The sequence below is a fragment of the Capricornis sumatraensis genome, chromosome 4 (assembly GCF_032405125.1).
Source record: "Capricornis sumatraensis isolate serow.1 chromosome 4, serow.2, whole genome shotgun sequence".
Taxonomy (NCBI): domain Eukaryota; kingdom Metazoa; phylum Chordata; class Mammalia; order Artiodactyla; family Bovidae; genus Capricornis; species Capricornis sumatraensis.
In genome coordinates, this window is record NC_091072.1 from 76,214,612 (window position 1) to 76,235,278 (window position 20,667).

General features: G+C 38.4%; 1 pseudogene; it reads right to left on the reverse strand.

Moving 5' to 3' along the window:
* Nucleotides 1–7,909: 7,909 nt before the first annotated feature.
* LOC138078618 (olfactory receptor 8S1-like) lies at nt 7,910–8,950 on the reverse strand (annotated as a pseudogene).
* Nucleotides 8,951–20,667: the final 11,717 nt, after the last annotated feature.

Sequence of the window (20,667 nt, forward strand, 5' to 3'; positions counted from 1 at the left end):
CTTCTTTCTAAAGGTTGTTTTGGCTACTTAGGGCCTTTTATGTTTCCATGAAAATGTAATATTTTGTTCTGTTTTAGTTCTCTGAAAAATGCCATTGGTAATTTGATAGGAATTGCATTGAATTTGTAGATTGCCTTGGGTTGTATGCTCATTTTAAAGTAATGAGTCTTCCAATCCATCTTTCCATCTGTTTATGTCATCTTCATTTCCTTTCCTCATTGTCTTATAAGTATTGGGGTACAGTTCTTTTGCCTCTTTAGGTAGCTTTTGTTGTTAGTGTATAGAAACGCAATAGATTTCTATATATTAATTTTGCATCCTGAAACTTTCCCAAATTCATTAATGAGTGCTAACAGTTTTCTGATAGTACATTTAGGATTTTTTATGTGTAGTATTATGTCATTTGCAAAAGTGACAATTTTACTTCTTTTTTTTCAATTTGCATTTCTTGTATTTCCTTTTCTACTCTGATTGCAGTGGTTAGAAGTTCCAAAACTATGTTGAGCAAAAGTGGTGAGAGAGGGCATTTTGTCTTGTTCCTGATCTTATAGGGAATACTTTCAGTTTTTCACCATTGAGTATGATGTTAGCTGTGGGTTTGTCATATATGGCTTTTATTATGTTGAGATATGTTTCCTCTATGGCCACTTTCTGGAGAGTTTTTATCATGAATGAATGTTGAATTTTATCTGAAGCTTTTCCTGCATCTATTGAGATGTAAGTTGTGTGTCTATTGAGATATAAATTTATGTAGCCATTATGGAGAACAGTATGAAGGTTCCTTAAAATACTAAAAATAGAGTTACCATATGATGTGGCAATCCCACTCCTGGGCAACATACCTGGAGAAAATTCTAATTTGAAAGACACATGTGCCCCAATGTTCATGGAAACACTATTTGCAATAGCCAAGACATGAAAGCACCCTAAATGTCCCCTGACAGATGAATAGGTAAAGAAGATGTGGTATAAATATATATACAATGGAATATTACCTTGCCATAGAAATGAATGAAATAATGCCTTTTTATTAGGTCATGGATGGACTTAGAGATTATCATGCTAAGTGAAATAAGACAGAGAAAGATAAATGTCACACAATGTCACTTAGATGTAGAATCTAAAAAATTATACAAACAAACTTATTTACAAAACAGGATTAGACTCACAGACATCGGAAATAAACTTATGGTTACCAAAGGGAGAAGGGAAAGGAGGGATAAATTTGGAAACTGGGATTAACAGATACTACTATGTATAAAACAGACAACCAACAAGAACCTACTGTATAGCACAGGAAACCATAGTTAATATTTTATAACAACCTGTAATGAAAAAGGATCTAAAAAGAATAGAATATATATATTCATGTATATAGCTGAATCATTTTGCTGTACACCTGAAACACTGTAAATCAACTGCACTTTAATAAAAAATTAAAAATTTAAAAAGCATATATATTTCAAAATAAAAGCTTAAAAAGTTTCAGAAGTATGTGCGTTAAAAAAGATAACCTACTATAATGAGCGTATTTTGGGGATGCTAGATTAACCTAATAGTAGTCAAAAATCAATGGGAAATAAATCTAAATCACAATGAGAAAACACTTTATCCATTAGAATAGCTGTTATAATAGCAAAACAATAAAACCCAGAAAATGAGAAGTGTTAGCTAGGATGTGGAGAGACTGGAATCCTGTAAGTTGGTGGAAATCTAAAATGGTGTAGATACTGTGGAAAACAGTGGTTTCCCTCAAAATATAATTAAACACAGAATCATCATGTGATCCAGCAATTCTTCCTCTAAGTATATACCCAAAGGAATTGAAAGCGAGGACTCAAACAAGTACTCTCACCCCATTGTTCAAAGCAGCATTATCCACAATAGCCAAAAGGCAGAAAAATCCAAATGTCCATCAGTGGATAAATGGATAAGCAACACATGGTATATACATAGGTGGAAGATTGTTCAGCCTTACAAAGGAAAGGAAATTCTGACATATGCTCCAATAAAGATGAACTTGCTAAGAGTCAGGCACGACTGAGCGACTTCATTTTCACTGATGACATCAAGTGAAATAAACCAGTCGCAGATATTGCATGATTTCACTTATATGAGACATCTAGAATAATCAAATTCATAGAAACAGAAAGTAGAATGGTGGTTGTCATGGACTAAGGGAAGGAGAAATAGGAGTTATTATTTAATGGCTATGGAGTTTCTGTTTTGGAAGATGCAAAAGTCCTGGAGATGGATTGTGGTGATGGTTACACAACAATGTAACGTTCTGAATGCCTGTGAACTGAATTTGCAATAGAAAATGGTTAAAATGGCAAATTCTGTGTCATGACTACCACAATTTTAAAATTTAAAGAATCAATGTAATTCATCAAATTAATAACATAATACAAATATAAGATCATATCAATAGATTTACGAAAAGCAACTTACAGTGTTCAGCATTCAATAATGACTATAATTCTCAACAAATTAGGAATGTAAGCACACATTCTCAATATGATAAAAAGCATTTACCAAAAAATCTACAGGTAACATTATTAAGGATCAAATGCTAAATACTTTTCCCTCTGAATTTAGGAAAATGAAGTAGATGTCCATTAATACGTTCAGAGCTTCCAAGTATTTTTACTAGAGTTCCTAGTCAGTGCAATAAAATAAGATAAAGAGTTCCTAGTCAGTGCAATAAAACAGGATTCATGTTGACATATGGCAAAACCAATACAGTATTGTAAAGGAAAAAATAAAAAAAATTTAAAAATAAGATAAACAAACTTTGTGCATAGCAACCTGGAAATGAAGAATAAAACCACATGATAATATAACTGTGAATGTAGGAAAAAAAAAAGCCTAAAATCTCACCCATCCCTCTAGAACCAAATAAAGTTAACAAAGTAGCTGATATATAGGTTCTATATACAAAAGTCTATTTTGTTCATAACTACTAGTATTAATCAGTTAGAAAAATAAAAATAATTCTAATTCAATGGAATAAAAAAGTCATTTTCCTAGGAATAAATTTTACAGAAGACACAGACAACTTCTACACATCCAACTATAAACTTTGCAGAGATAAATTAAAGGAGACCTAAACAAATGAGTAATATACCATGTTCATGTATTGGAAGACTATAAATGTAAGCTGTCATTTCTCCTTAAATTGATCTCTAATGTAAAAGTCTAGCAGGTTATTTGTATAAAAATTGACATCATTGTTTTAAAATTTATATAAAAATGCAAAGAACCTAGAACAGCCTAGAAACAATCTTAAAAACAAGAATGTGTAAAGCTTAGAGTATGGAGTCATATTGATGGAGAGAGACATAGACAAACTGTAGAGAGCTGAGAGTCTGGAAACAGATTGATTCATATAACATCATCTGATTTATAGCAAAGATTACATTCAAATTCAGTGGGGAGAGTATTAACAGTCTTTTTGACAAGTCAAATATATTATATACAAAGTAAACCTTGACTCCTGACTCATAATCAAATTAATTTACTGCAGATACATGAACATAAAGGTAAAACAATAAATGTTGTAGAGAAAAAAGGATAATTTCTTTATGACTTTCAGATATGTAGGTGATTCTTAAATGAGAAAGAAAAAGTCTAATTAAACATAAAAGGAAAGATTGATGAATTTGGCCTACTCTTTGTGAGCCTATGGACTGCAGCCCACCAGGCTCCTCTGTCCATGGGATTCTCCAGGCAAGAATACTGGAGTGGTTGCCATTTCCTACTCCAGGGGATCTTTCCGTCCGAGGATTCAAACCCTTGCCTCTTGTGTCTCCTGCATTGGCAGGTGGATTCTTTACCACTAAGCCACCTAAAAAGCCCCATAGCAATTAAAAACTGCTCACTGAAATAAACATCAAGAGAATAAATAATAATTCCCTTTTGACTGGCCTTAGAGTTCAGTTTTATCTGGCGACCCTAAACTGCCCCATACTAGGTGGACACCTGAAACATTCTATGGAAGGTTATAAAGCTTTCAGAATTGTTTGTTTGTTTACTTGTTTATTTTTTAAAAGTAGTGATTGTGAAAAGACTCCACTTGAAGGACATCAGATACCAAAAGAGTAAGAAAGGCCATTATTTAAGTCAAATCATTAAATATGAGTTTGTAAATGGGGCATGAGAAAGGTATAAATTGACATTAAATAATTCTGGAAATTCTGATTCCTTTAGCATCACTTTTCACATAATATAGGGTTTCCCTGGTGGCTCAGAGGTTAAAGCGTCTGCCTGCAATGTGGGAGACCTGGGTTTGATCCCTGGGTTGGGAAGATCCCCCAGAGAAGGAAATGGCAACCCACTCCAGTATTCTTGCCTGGAGAATCCCATGGACGGAGGAGCCTGATAGGCTACAGTCCATGGGGTCGCAAAGAGTCGGACACAACTGAGCGACTTCACTTTCAGTTTCACATAGTAACAGTCAGTCAGTTCAGCCCCTCAGTCGTGTCCAACTCTTTGCGACCCCATGGACTGCAGCATGGCCTCCCTGTCCATCACCAACTCCTGGAGTTTACTCAAACTCATGTCCATCTATGATGCCATCCAACCATCTCATTTTCTGTTGTCCCCTTCTTCTCCCACCTTCAATCTTTCCCAGCATCACAGTCTTTTCAAATGAGTCAGCTCTTCACATCAGGTGGCCAGAGTACTGGAGTTTCAGCTTGAACATCAGTCCTTCCAATGAACACTCAGGACTGATTTCCTTTAGGATGGACTAGTTGGATCTCCTTGCAGTCCAAGGGAGCCTATGATAACAGTAAATCAGATAATTTTAAATATAAATGAAATATGCAAAGCCATGTTAAAATGTATTTGTAATTTTTAGAAAGACATGACTTCTTGCCACAGACTTAAGCACTGGCATTAGAATCATCTAACACAGCATGCACTAAACATTCACTAGTTGCCTATTTGACAAAGGGGGAACCACAAAGATGGTCTCAGGACCCACTAAAGATAAGAACAAAACCAGACGACTAGTGTGGGCTACTATATGTGGCCTGTGTTCTGCAAATGCATGCACCCTTAAACCTTAAGAAGAATGGATGTGAAATTAAAAAGGAATTGGAAAAAGGTTTTCCTCATCAGACAATGAAGATTATATGAGGAATAGAAATTTCTATACAGCAAAGCTTCTTTGTAGCATTTCAGACTTGAAATTTGCTTGCTTGTACCATTGGACAACAAATAGTTCTCTGTAAGTGTATGTGTGTGTCTGCATGTGTGTATATAGAAAGCTAGAGCAAGTCATTATTTACATCAATAATCAAGTCACATTTGTTTCAGTTTGTCTGTTTTGCATTAGTTAAGAACATGGCCTCTAGATTCTGAGCTGCCTAGTCTGATTAAAAGGTACATCCTTTAATATGGATGACAGTTATTTTTATTAACCTCTTTCATTCTCAGTTTCCTTGTCCATATAACCTGGCTGATCAAACTCTACCTTACACATAATAAGGTATGATGTCAACAATTAATGGGAGGGTGAATGTAAAGTATTTGAGTTCTGAGACAAATTAAATGTTCAAAACATTTTTGATATTATTGTTTACACATATTAATGAAATCATTTTATAAGCTTAGGGAAAAAAGAATCTTTGTAAAAGAAGTTAAGCATATTTGAATGCATAAAAATTAACATTCTATCAAAAAGAAGAAGCCTATGGTATTAAAAGACATTCTAAGAAAATATACAAGTTGGAATCAGCTATGCCAGGCCAAATTGAATGTATTTATTGTGCTCACAGTGGAAGAGATGCTGAATTCCTCATTTTAAATAAAACTGTTGGCAGCTGTGATTAGATCCTTTCCCCCTCAGCCTTCTAACAGGTGATAAAAAAGATCTGATACTATTATTCTAACACACACTGAACAATACATAAAAGAAATTCTGAGGTCTTCAAGGCAGGAGAGTGAGCCTTCATGCTTTTGTCCTTGTGCGAAATTCCAAAGTGTGTTTGATGGACAAACATTTCCTCCCTTTCTTGTAGGTGAAACATGGATGACTCCCTTCCTGGATATCAAGTAAAGGAAGCACCAAGAAATTTACTTACAAACATAGGGATTCATGAAAGGAGCGGAGACTGACCTGTCATTTCTCTGTTTGGAAACTTTTGATAAATTCTATTTCTTTCAGATTGGTTCATGGTAATGTGTATTACTTGATATAGTAACAAAACATTTTATTTTGAATGTAATGAAAAGTTAATGGAACTTTAATAGCAAATGCTTTATTGTAGCTATTACCGTCTATCACATTTGCTGTCCACAGAGCAATACCTCATTATTCAGAAATGAATATTGAGCAGCAGTGAAACTGATCTATAATTTCTTGTGATATAATGTGTATACAAATATGAATGAATAGAAAAAACAGATAAATAATTTGAAAATGCATACTTGATGAATTGTATGTCAAGAATGGCCTATTGATATGCATTTAAAATGATTTAAACATAAAATGGTTTTTTTGTAAGGCAAAACCAATACAGTATTATAAAGTAAAATAAAGTAAAAATAAAAATTAAAAAAAAAAAGGTTTTTCTCGGTTGGCTAGTTATCCTTCACATTCTCCAAAAACCAAGTGAAAAACATCTCAAAATACCGCAGGTGCTCAAATGTTTTTCTCTTATAAGAAATTTTAAAATATTTTGATAATAGAACTTAAATGAGTGTATTACTATAGAAATATATCATTAAGGACATTTAGGAATATTCAGTTTCAGTGAGTTATTTTTCAACTGCTAACCTAAGGACTCTGATGCTGGGAGGGATTGAGGGCAGGAGGAGAAGGGGACGACCGAGGACGAGATGGCTGGATGGCATCACTAACTCGATGGACATGAGTCTGAGTGAACGCCGGGAGTTGGTGATGGACAGGGAGGCCTGGCGTGCTGCGATTCATGGGGTCGCAAAGAGTCAGACACGACTGAGCGACTGAACTGAACTGAACTGATCTGAACTGAACCTAAGGAAATGCAAGATTCCTTCAGGAAATAAAAATGTTGCTCTGAGCACTTAGATCAGAAGAGGTATCAAGGATTGGAAAGGATCCACAAAGGAAAGGAAGAAGCCACTGACCATGGCTTCTGTCCAGAACCTAACTTCACATTTGCAATTCTGTCCAGAACCTAACTTCTGTATGCTTATTTTAGAAACAGAAGTGCTTTGCCCCGGTACTTGTGTTTTTTTCCCTTGTGTTTTTCAGGCCGTATGCCTCTACCTGTAGCTGTGGGCCCTACTTAAATCCAGGAAATGGTGAGTAGGTTTGTTATGCCTCTCTAGGACAGAGGAGTCTGGCGGGCTACAGTCCATGGGTTACAAAGAGTCAGACTTGACTGAAGCAACTGAGCACACACACACACACACACACACGGAGTGGAATTCTCCACAGGCCTAGTTCCCAACTTAAGCTCCCTGTAAGAGAAAATATCTGGGATAGCTTTAGCCCCATTATGATGACTCACTCATTTATCTCCCTGTAACTTTAACCTGAACTCATTATCCAATGGCCCTATGAACTTAGGACCTTTGTCCTTCAAAGATTCAGGAAATTTTCTGCTTAGGAAAACTATAGCTTTCAGTGCCTTTTTCAAACTCAGCTACAAATTCTGATATCTAATTTACACCAAACTCACCTTAATATGCATATATGAGAACAAGTAGGAAATATTGATGAATATGTTCTAAGCAAATTTTTACAGTGTCACATGAATATTTAATCAATGTTTTGCCTCTGGGAAGATTGAACTGAACGATCCACTGTATAATAGATCTACATTATTTTTTCTTTAGTCCTTTCTGATTAATTTTTCCAAATTTGACATTATGAGCAGTCAGAAAATTCCTAATGTCAGTGATGCGATATCTTGCTTTATGTATTTCTCTTACAATTACTTGTCATTATCTCTTTATTCTGATACTTTCCCAGTGTTCTTTGCAGAGCTGCTTTCACCTCCTTGTTCCCTAGGCTGTAGATGAGAGGATTCAGCATGGGAATGACTACGCTGTACAGCACAGAGAAGACCAGCTCCAGAGAGCATCCTGAGGTTGGCGTGAAATAACGGAGAAAACCATTATTTTTGAATAATGTTCAAAATAATAACCATTATCATTATTTGGTTATTATTAATAATAATAATAACTGTTATTATTGAACCAGAGAACAAGATTACTGTGGTAAGGCGGGAGGAGCACATAGAAAAAGCTTTGCTTCTGCCAGAGGTAGAGGTGATGCTCAAGATGGTGGAGACTATGTAGGCGCAAGAGAAGAAGATTGAGAGGGAAGTTACAAGGCCACGCGGGATGAGGGACCAGAGCATGGCAATGAGGTTGGTGGAAGCATCTGAGCAAGAGAGAAGGAAGAGTGAGGGCAGTTCACAACTATAGTGTGGAATGATATGGGTATCACAGAAGCCCATTTTCGTTGCCAGAGGGACACTGATGACTGTGTTCAGAATGCCCAGGCTCCATGAACCCCACACAAGCAGGGCATACCGCTGTTCACTCATCACCTGGCCGTAGAGTAGTGGTTGGCAAATGGTGACACAGCGGCCATAGGCCATGACTGAGAGCAGAGAGGCTTCAGTCCCTGCAGTGATAAACACAAAGAAAGCCTGAGCCAGACAGCTCTCTACGGAGATGGTTTTCCTTTTAGAAAGGAGGTTTTCCAACATCTTCGGCACAGTAACAGAGGAGAAACAGAGGTCTAAGAAGGAGAGGTGACTCAGGAAGTAGTACATGGGGGTGTGAAGGTGAGAATCAGCCCTGATTACTGCCTCATTGTCATGTTTCCTGTCAAGGTCAGGAGGTAAACCAGCAGGGACAGCACGAAGAGCAGAGCCTGGGTATGGGGATCACTAGAGAGCCCGAGGAGGATAAATTCCATCATGGTGCTGTGGTTTCCCAAGGCCATTTACAGAGACTTGTCCCTAAATATGATAAAGAAAAGCATGACAGTGAACTTTCTACTATCCTCCTCCAAGCAGTTTTCATACTGCACTGATTGTCTTTTAATATCACAAGGATTGTCCTTTAATATCACAAGGATTCAACTTGGGTCAAGTTTTGTATCAGTCTCATGGAACATAGAGAATAAGATTCATTGCTAATTTTTTAAAAGGCAGTAGTTCAAAAGAGAATATAAAAATAAAGGTAAACAATTGAAACAGAGTGTGATTAACTGCAATGGGAACTCTGATTTACAGAAAAGTCGGTGATATCATCTAATTTAAGGTAACGGAACAAAATTGTTAAGGATAAGTATCATTTCTCTATGGAGGCATGGAATGGAAGCACATTTACACTGAGGTAGCTGTGTAGACCTTCAAGGCCTACAAGACCTAGAATTGACACCCAAAAAAGATGTTCTTTTCATCATAGGAGACTGCAATGCAAAAGTAGGAAGTCAAGAGATACCTGGAGTAACAGGCAAGTTTGACCTTGGAGTACAAAATGGAGCAGGGCAAAGGCTAACAGAGTTTTGCCAAGAGAACACACTGGTCATAGCAAACACCATCTTCTAACAATACAAGAGATGACTCTACACATGAAAATCACTGGATGATCAATACCAAAATCAGATTGATTATATTCTTTGCAGCTGAAATTGGAGAAGCTCTATACAATCAGAAAAATAAGACTGGAAGCTGACTGTAGTTCAGATCACAAAATCCTTATTGTAAAATTCAGACTTATATTGAAGAAAGTAGGCAAAATCACTCAATCATTCAGGTATGACCTGAATCAAATCCCTAATGATTATACAGTGTATGTGACAAACATTCAAGGGATTAGATCTGATAGACAGGGCCTGAAGAACTGTGGACGGAGGTTCATAACATTGAACAGGAGGTAGTGATCAAAACCATTCCCAGGAAAAAGAAATGCAAAACGGCAAAGTGGTTGTCTGAGGAGGCCTTACAAATAGCTGAGAAAGAGGAGAAGTGAAAGGCAAAGGAGAAAAGGAAAGATATAACCATCTGAACGCAGAGTTCAAAAAATAGCAAGGAGAGATTAGAAAGCCTTCCTAGGTGAACAATGCAAAGAAATAGAGGAAAACAATAAAATGGGAAAGACTAGAGATCTCTTCAAGAAAATTAGAGATACCAAGGGAACATTTCATGCAAAAATGGGCACAATGAAGGACAGAAATGGTATGAATCTAACAGAGGCAGGAGATATTAAGAGGTGGCAAGAATACATTGAAGAACTACCCAAAAAAGATCTTAATGACTTGGATAACATGATGGTGTGACTACTCACTTAGAGCCAGACATCCTGGAATGTGAAGTCAAGTAGGTCTTAGGAAGCATCACTATGAACAAAGCTAGTGGAGGTGATGGAATTCCAACTGAGCTATTTCAAATCCTGAGAGATGATGCTGTGAAAGTGCTACACTCAATATGCCAGCAAATTTGAAAAACTCAGCAGTGGCCACAGGACTGGAAAAGGTCAGTTTTCATTCCAATTCCAAGGAAGGGCAATCCCAAAGAATGCTCAAACTATTGCACAATTGCACTCATTTTACAAGTTAGCAAAATAATGCTCAAAATTCTCCAAGTTAGGCTTCAACAGTATGTGAACCAAGAACTCTCAGATGTTCAAGCTGGATTTAGAAAAGGCAAAGGAACCAGAGATAAATTTGCCAACATCTGTTGGATCATAGAAAAAGCAAGAGAATTCCAGAAAAACATCTACTTCTGCTTCATTGACTCGGCTAAAGCCTTTGACTGTATGGGTCACAACAAACTGGAAAATTTTTTTCTTCTTTTTTATTTAAATTGTCATTCTTTTTTATTTTTATTTATTTATTTTTTGCATTTATTTATTTATTTATTATTTTACTTTACAATATTATATTGGTTTTGCCATACATCAACATGAATCTGCCACAGGTGTACACGTGTTCCCAATCCTGAACCCCGCTCCTACCTCCCTCCCCATACCGTCTCTCTGGGTCATCCCAGTGCACCAGCCTCAAGCATCCTGTATCCTGCATTGAACCTAGACTGGCAATTCGTTTCTTATATGATATTATACATGTTTCAATGCCATTCTCCCGAATCATCCCACCTTCTCCCTCTCCCGCAGAGTCCAAAAGACTGTTTTATACATCTGTGTCTTTTGGAAAATTTTTAAAGAGATGGGAATACCAGACCACCTGACGTGCCTCCTGAGAAACCTGTATGCAGGTCAAGAAGCAAGTTAGAACCACATATGGAAAACGGACTGGTTCCAAATTGGGAAAGGAGTATGTCAAGGATATATATTGTCACCTGCTATTTAACTTAAATGCAGAGTACATGCAAAGTGCTGGACTGGATGAAGCAGAAACTGGAATCAAGATTTCCGGGAGAAATATCAGCAACCTCAGATATGCAGATGACACTACCCTTAAGGCAGAAAGTGAAGAGGACCTAAAGAGCCTCTTGATGAAGGTGAAAGAGGAGAGTGAAAAACCTGGCTTAAAACTACTGCATTCTAGATGGTTGCAGTAACTCAACATTGAAAAAACTAAGAATGTGGCCTCTGGTCCCATCACTTCATGACAAATATATGGGGAAACAGTGGAAATAATGAGAGATTTTATTTTCTTGGGCTCCAAAATCACTGCAGATGGTGACTGCAGTCATGAAATTAAAGATGCTTGCTCCCTGGAAGAAAAGCTATGAGAAACAGCATATTAAAAAGCAGAGACATTACTTTGGCAACACAAGTCTGTCTAGTCAAAGCTATGGTTTTTCCAATAGTCATGTATGGATGATGGACCATAAAGAAGGCTGAGTGCTGAAGAATTGATGCTTTTGAACTGTGGTGTTGGAGAAGATTCTTGAGAATCCCGTTGACTTCAGAGAGATCAAATCAGTCAGTCCTAAAGGAAATCAGTACTGAATAGTCATTGGAAAGACTGATGCTGAAGCTGAAGTTTCAATACTTTAACCACCTGATGTGAAGAGAGGACTAATTAGGAAAGACCCTGATGCTGGGAAAGATTGAAGGCAGGAGGAGAAGGGGGTGACAGAGGATGAGATGGTTGGATGGCCTCACTGATTCAATGGACATGAGTTTGAGCAAGCTCTGGGAGATGGTGAAGGACAGGGAAGCCTGACATGCTGCAGTCCATGCAGTTGCAAAGAGTCGGACACCACTAAGCAACTGAACAGCAACAACGAAGCTGTGTACCAGGAGGTTTAGGGTTGGGAAGCAGCAAGGTATGTTTGGTAAAACATGGACATTTCTTAATAGCTAGAGCTCAGAATATGGGTAAAAAACCTAGTACAATGATGAAAGATATAAGCTCCAGCATTAGACTAAGATCAAATCCCAGCTCCACCTTGTGCATGTCACATAGTTTTCCTAGACTTCTGTTTCCTTGCTGAAAATTGGGGTAACAATAGACTACTCTGTTAGAGTTGTTGTGACAGTTAAGTGTGATAACACATGAAGTGCGTTAAAAACTCTATATGCTATTACTCACTGTAATAATCATCATTATTATTTGTAATTATAATTTAGCCTACAAAAATAATATCCTCAGGTAGGATGATCCCCTTATCAGAGTTAGAGCTGTTCTTTCCACTTTTGATCCTCTTCCTTATCGAAGGGGGTGTGATAAAGTCATTTTAAAATCATTAAATGTAGCTGTTCTCCTTTTCCCATCTCCAAACTGGAAGACAGTCTGGCATTTGGAATCACACTGATGTGTCCAAGTATCAGATAACTTGAAGTTACTGAGGATAGCATTGTTCAGGAGGAAAGGGCAGCCAGACTCAAGAAATGACAAGGAAAATAGGACATGGACCCTTGGCTCCTGTCCTAAAATTACTTTCTGCGGTGGATGTGTTTTCCATGAAGTGTCAGGCCTCCATTCAAATAAAGAAGTAATTTAAAGGAGTACTGTGCCAAGGTCCATGGCGTGGACCACTCACTTGGGCACAGTAGTAAAGTAGGGACCCAAGTGGGCTTCCCTGGTGATTCAGTGGTAAAGCATCTGCCTGCAATGTAGGAAATTTGGTTTGATCCTTGGGTTGGGAAAATCCCCTAGAGGAGGAAATGGCTACCCTTTCTAGTATTCTTGCCTGGGAAATCCCATGGACAGAGGAGCCTGGCAGGCTACAGTCCATGGGATCGCAAAGAGTTGGACATGACTGAGCAGGCACCCAAGGCAGGGTTCCATGTTCCTAGAACTTTGAGAGCTTGCCAGGACACCTAAATTATTTTGGAATCACCAACTGTGGCTGTTTCCTGTGCCACAAGAAGAAATCCTTACTAAATAATATTTCTGTGCTCATTCTAAGGCTTCTTTATAAAAATTTTATTTATTTATTTTTTACCATTTTTTAAAAAATTGAAGTACAGTTAATTTTGTTTGTTGGTTTTGGGTATATAGTGATTCAGTGATATTCAGTGATATATACATATATTCAGATTCTCTTCTATTAGAGGTTATTATAAGAAATTGAATATGGTTCCCTGTACTATAGAGTACATCCAGTAAAGAATTCATCTGCAGTGCAGGAGACGTGGGTTCATTTCCTGGGTTGGGAAGATCCCCTGGAAGAGGAAATGGCAACCCACTCCAGTATTCTTGTCTGGAAAATTCCATGGCAGAGGACCCTGGGGGGCTTCAGTCTGCAGGGTCGCAAAGGGTCGGACATGATTGAGCATGCATGCACTGGAGTATTATACAGTAGGTCTTGTTGCTTGTTTTATATATAATAGTGTGTATTTGTTAATTCCCCTAAGAAGGCTTCCTAAGGAAGGAAATAGAGCAAGCAGTCAGTCCTATATATCTCAATTGTGCAGATATTTGGATTTATCCTTTGACTTTCATCCTGATACACTTTTCTCAATATTTCAGTACCAAGACCTTTCTGTGTCCCTTGACTTGGTTTCTACTCACTCAGGTCTGATATACAGAAATACTCTACTTGTGGACTGGATGTTATCCGTGAGTTCCAGCTTTGGTCTGATGTACTAGAATTGGACCTTTGGGTCACTTGTAGGACTTGTCATAGTGGCTGAGTCTATTTTTCTGTCCCTGGCCATTCCTTTACTGCCCTCTTCCCAATAAACTCATAACCCATCTAAGGGGGACTTTGAGCCCTTACTTTCCAGCTGTTCAGTCATGAACACACCCCAGTCTTTTCCCAGTACCCAAATGTATGGTTACCTGTACATCTGCTTCAGAAGATGGTCTGTTCCCCAGTGCGGCTGCAGGGCTTATGTTTGATTCACCTGCTAAGAATGAAAATAATCTGGAGAAAATATTTGCTTTACATCTGGCTTTATGACTGACATTATAAAATTCTACTGAAAATGTTTTCTTGTATTCTTCATTGTTAAAGTGAAATAATATAGGGCAATTCTCTCAGATTGTCCGAGACACCATCATCCTGCCACCTCTTCATTTGCACCTGTTTTTCTAAATGGTTAGTCTCAGCCATTTATAGAATGCATCAGTCTAATTGATCCTCAGCTGTTCTGAAGTAGTCAGAGTTTGACTCCCAGGCATCAGTTGCCCAGAGGATGGCTGAAGCAGAGCCAGTTATTCCCTGTGGTGAGAACTTGAGGTAAGACTTTGTAGTCAGTAGTGTCAATGGGACTCCCTTAAATGTGGCATTTGGAATCTCTTAAGTTGAAGCAATGACCAGAACTACAAAATGTGAACTCTTGCTAAGGAGTTTCATAGGAAAAGAGGAGGCAGAGGGTATTTAACTATTTTCCTAATAAAAACTATGTTTCAGTTGACACTATGTATATGTGTATGTGGGCCTCCCAAGTGGCACTAGTGGTAAAGAACCAGACTGCCAATGAAGGAGACGTAACAGACATGGTTCAGTTCCTGCGTCAGGAAGGTCCCCTAAAGGAGGGCATGGCAACTCGCTCCAGTATTCTTGCCTGGAGAATGCCAAGGACAGAGGAGCCTGGTGGGCTATGGCCCATAGCGTTGCAAAGAGTCAGATATGGCTGAAGTGACTTAGCACAGGTGCATGCATGCGTGTGTGTGTGTGTGTGTGTGTGTGTGTGTGTGTGAGTGTGTGCGTGTGTGTGTGTGAGTGTGTGCATGCGTGCTCAGTCATATCTAACTCTTTGCAACCCCATGGACCATAGCCCACCAGGCTCATCTGTTCATGGGATTTTTCAGACAAGAATACTGGAGTATGTTGCCATTTCCCACTCCAAAGTACATGTGAGCTGAAGATAAAATGAGTAGAAAATTATGACAAACTTAAAGGAGAAAAACTCAGTAACCAGCCATTTGCTTAAACTACCCAGTAAACTTTTTGTAGTATGATGAATCTATATATCCTCAGACCTTGCAATAGCTGTAGGACAATTTCAAGGCTTAGTGATTAAGATTTTATTTCAAGAAGTATTTACTTGTTGAGTGGATCATGCGTTGAGTCATAATAGATTATGATGTGCTGTAATGTTATCATTCAGACTGCAGTGTTTCCTAGTGATTTTCCTTCTCCCTGTGTCAGTTTTGTATATAAGCATAAGAAATAGAGGGCTTCCCAGGTGACTCAGTGGTAAAGAATCTGCCTGCAATGCAGGAGATGCAGGTTCTATCTGTGGGTCAGGAAGATCCCCTTGAGAAGGAAATGGCAACCCACTCCACCCAGTATTCTTGACTGGAAAATCCCATGGACAGAGGAGGCTGGCAGGCTGCAGCCCATGGGGTTTCAGAGTCAGACACATGTGACTGAACACAGCACATTGCACCATTAGCTGCTACAGTGTGAAAAAGGATATCAATTCTCCAAATGTCTCAGCTTATTAAGAAAAAAAAAAAATTTTTTTTTATTGAAAACCATACGGCTGTTGAAGATACTTGGCTCTGGCAGTTCTGTGTATAGGCATGAAAAACCTCATTTCTATCTTTATTATCTCATCTCTTAAATTTGTCCATGATCATCCCCAAATTAGTATTACAATAACCTCTATGCTTTTTAACACTGAAAACATGCTAACTTCTCTAGGAATTCTGCTACATGATGTCTGTTGTATTTGCAGGGAAATCAGAAAGCAATGTTCAGGGACCCAAAATAAACCTTGAGATGTTATGCTGATTTTGTGGCAGAAGGTATCAAGGTCAAGGAAAAGTGTAGACAGGAAATGAGAAGTGAGAGATGTACATCTTGAGGTGACATCACATTGGCCCAAGTGTGTTGAAGAGAGGAGGTACTTGATTAGAGGGCCTTGCTATTATCAGCTTGTAGCCAAATGTTGGGAAAGTTCGCTCTTTGCTTGGTTCCAATTACATGTTAAGTGGGCTCCATTAGCACTGCCCGCACCCTCTTTTATAGTAATTATTAGTCAGTACCTGAATACAAGAGAACAGTGAACCTCAGCCCTTATTAAGAAGCGTTAGAATAGGAGTGCAAGTCTCTTCTAACTCTCTCTGTAATATTCCTGTAAGGCTTATGGAAAACATCGAACAGCTGACTATTGACTATTGAATTTTTAAGTGCTTCTATCCACAGCCTTGGCTATGCCAGATACGGGGATAGTTCAGCAGGTTGAAGGTCAATGCTTTGCTTAAAGTGACTTGGTTTTTTTATACCTCATTCTGGAAAGCAGGTCAAATACAGTTCCTCTTCCTACAAGATGGACTCCATTATTCAATTACTGCCCTTCTATACGGGTACCTGAATTATGCATCATACTGTCACTGTCACAACCAGATTTAGATATGACCACTTCCAAAAGTAAGTTGATTCATGACATTGATAATATCCTCAATATTATTATCAATATAATAATAATATAAAATTAATATATTAATATATTATTATTATCATCAGTATTATTGCTAATAAAATTTCCTCTTTGGAAAAGGAAGCCAAGAGAATTTGGAAATTACCATGTGAAGAAGTAGTCAAGGGTGACTGATTTAGGGCTGAAACAAATCAAATATTTGGGGATATCCCAAGTTGAGGCCTCTAGTAACATTTCATAAATAGTAAGGAATAAATTACTATCTGCATTGGGTCCTAGTAACAAGAAAATGTACAAAGTCTTGTGGAGCGATAGGTTCTAGTGGATACACAGCACATTTGTTATCCTGTCATCTCTTATAGAGTTAACTAGGGAAAAAGACTAAATAAGAATAAACTGGAACAAAGGATATCTTTGAGGATATTCAAAGGGTAGTAATACAAGCTGCACCTCTGTTACTATGTAATATTAATGGACCAATGATTTTATACATGTCTACTATTAACATTCAGGTAGACTGAAGTTATTAGCGAAAGTCTAATTGTGCCACCCAACAGCAGTTAGTGGTGTTTTGAATCAGAAAATTATGCTGTGACTAAGTACAACCCACTTCACACACAGCTCCTACCATGCTGTTAAGCTCTGATGGAAACAACCCATTTGGCTGAAGGACAACCAATTACTAAGATATGAGTGATTTAAGGAAGACATTCATACAAAGAGAGCGCTGTACAACAAAATTTCTTGAAAAAATGCAAATGCTATCCTTAGGAATATGCTGAGATGGAGTTGAGTGTACCTTATTTGTTGCTGAAACTCAGCCTCTGTTCACCGGTGGCAAATAGAAACGGAGACAGAATTCTGGGTGAAGTAGGAAAGAGTAGCTTTTATTGCTTTGCCCAGGAAAGGGGGCTGCAGTGGGCTAATTTCCTCAAGACCGTCTGACCCACCCCGGAGGAGGTAGTGAATAGTCTTATAATGTCCAGGGAGCAGGGCGTGATCAGCTCGTGGACAGTTCTGGGACTGGTTGGCATCGAGGTGAAGTTTCAAGCAGCATCAGCCTTCTGGTTTCAACCAATCTAGGGTGTATGTTCTTGTGGTCACAGTTTTCATCTGGAGGGGAATCTGCTTTCTGTAAAACAACTTAGGAATGTGTGTCAGGCCTTTCTATCTTTCGGGGAACTGGGTGTTTGGTAATACTATTATGTGGCAGAATTACAGTCTAAATTGTTATCAGTTCCCTAGTCCAACAACTATTCTTTGTTTCTGTATCTGCACATTTCCCAATCATTAATTCTTGAATCAGCATTTTACTTCAAAAGACAAGGACACAGTGGCTTGGACATGGTTTCATATTCATGAGTAGGTAGCCTCTCTATTGGCAGGATCTGAATGATCTGACTTTTATGACCCCCTTCTCATTGAAGTGTAATGGTCTGCTTGCTCCACTAGCGGGAGCTCCTGTATTGAAAAATGACATTTCTTGTAGAAGGCTGCTGCTATGTGGCCATGCATGCCTGCTCAGCGGCTATTTTGTCTGACTCTTTGCAACTCCAAGGACTGTAGCCTGCCAGGCTCCACTGTCCATGGGATTTTCCAGGCAAGAATACTAGAGTGGGTTGCCATTTCCTTCCAGATATGTGCCCAGTGGACAGTAAATCCCTTGTTGAAAAGGCAAAAGTATTCTGTACAATGTACTGAACTGAAAGCAGTTCACTAGCAGTACAAAAATAATTTTGCTCTAGAACAAAGTCCTAACTGGTAAAATGGTACATAAAAAGTCAGGTTATCACAGACTTAGGCCATAGCCAGTGACCCAGTGGTCTAGCTAGTAAATGTTTGATGGATGAACAATTAAAGAATGCTGTGTGTAAAGAACAGTTGTGGAAGACTTATGGGATTTTAGAAAGAAAATTAGAGTAGATCACATAGATACTCAGCAAAATAACCCAATTACTGACTCAGAGAACTGGCATACCAAGGTGATGCATTGGTCTGCTTTCTGAAGGCAGCCAGTTGGATACATGCTATAAATAGGAATGGAATTGTCCAAGCCATGCGACAATGCCTGTTACAAAAACATACTCTCTGTCACTCACCAAAGTCTCTGCTGTGGACGTTACTAATGCAATATCCCGGATGTTAACAGGAGAAAAACTACTCAAAATTGGCCTAGGAGAGAATCTCCCAAGAACAAAGAGTGACATAATGCTAAAAGGTGGTTGACATAGGGCCACTTCCAATGTTTATGGAAGATTCAAAAAAGATTTCAGTAAGAATAGACATTTCTCCTTGGTACTTTGCTTACTCTTTAACTGAAACAGCAGCTGAAATACTATCAAGGTCCTGGAAACAGGTATTTTAAGGACCTTTTAAAATCCATAAAGCAGTGACTTAATTGAACAATTAGAATATGAAATTCAGACACTTTAATTAAAGACATGATAGAATCATAAAAGACTTCCTAACTCAATTAAGTCATTGTGTGTCTGACCTGAAAATGAGGAGTGGTAAATGTGGAGCCTTTTAAAAGAGATTTCTGGACACTGGGCTTTTAAAAACATTTAATTTTATTTTTAGCAGCTCCAGTGATCCCAGGCCTAGGACTATACCTGTATGTTTGAGCTAAAGAGAATATTGCTTCTCAAATGCTACTATCTCTATTTTTTTGGACCATAAAGAAGGCCGAGCACCAAAGAATTGATGCTTTTGAACTAGAGTGCTAAAGAAGACCCTTGAGAATCCCTTGGACAGCAAGGGGATCAAACAAGCCAATTCTAAAGGAAATCAGCACAAAATATTCATTGCAAAGACTGATGCTGAAACTGAAGATCCAATACTTTGGCCACCTGATGTGAAGAGGTAACTCTTTGGAAGAGACCCTAATTCTGGAAAAGACTGAGGCCAGGAAGAGAAGAGGGCGACAGGAGATGAAATGGTTGGATGGTATCACCAACTCAATGGACGTGAGTTTGAGCAAACTTGGGGAAATAGTGAAAGACAGGGAAGCCTGGCATGCTGCAGTTCGTGGAGTTGCAAAGAGTTGGACCTGACTTACCAACTGAACAACTGCTATTCTTTTGAATTAGACTGCAGATTTTCCAAAAGCACCTCTGGGTAGGTTATTGATATTGCCCCATGTGTACAAACTAGAATTGACTGTGAGTGCCACCCCACTTCAACAATCTCAGATTTACCTCTCCAATTCTAACATCTCTCCCTGGAAAAAGACAAAGGAGAGCCTTTGACCAAGATCTTATTGCTGCCTTGGTGGTAGTGGTGTGTGTGTGCTCACTCATGTCTGACTCTTCAACCCCAAGGGCTCCTTTGTTTGTGGAATTTTCCAGGCAAGAATACTGAAGTGGGTTGCCATTCCTTTCTCCAGGGAATCTTCCTGACCTAGGGGATGAACCTGTGTCTCTTGCATCCCCTGCATTGGCAGGTACATTCTTTACCAGCTGAACCACAGGGGTAGCCCCTATTGTTGCCTTACAAGCTTTTTTTTTTTTTTTTAAGAAGAGGTAGCATTTTTTTGTGCCTTTGTCGTCAAACTTTCTGTATCTGATATTTAAGATAAAGCAGAATTTGGCTGATAATCTCTTTTAGTCAGTATTTAGCCCATCACATTTAATATACTTAGTGATTTAACTTCCCATCTTACTACTGTCATACCTGTTTGATATCCTTTTTCTCTATTACTTTCTTTTGGATTAACCTAACAAGTAGTGCTGGGAAAACTGGTCAACCACTTGTAAAAGAATGAAACTAGAACACTTTCTAACACCATACACAAAAATAAACTCAAAATGGATTAAAGATCTACAAAGTGAAGTCATGTCTGACTCTTTGTGATCCCATGGACTGTAGTCTACCAGGCTTCTCTGTCCATGGGATTTTCCAGGCAAG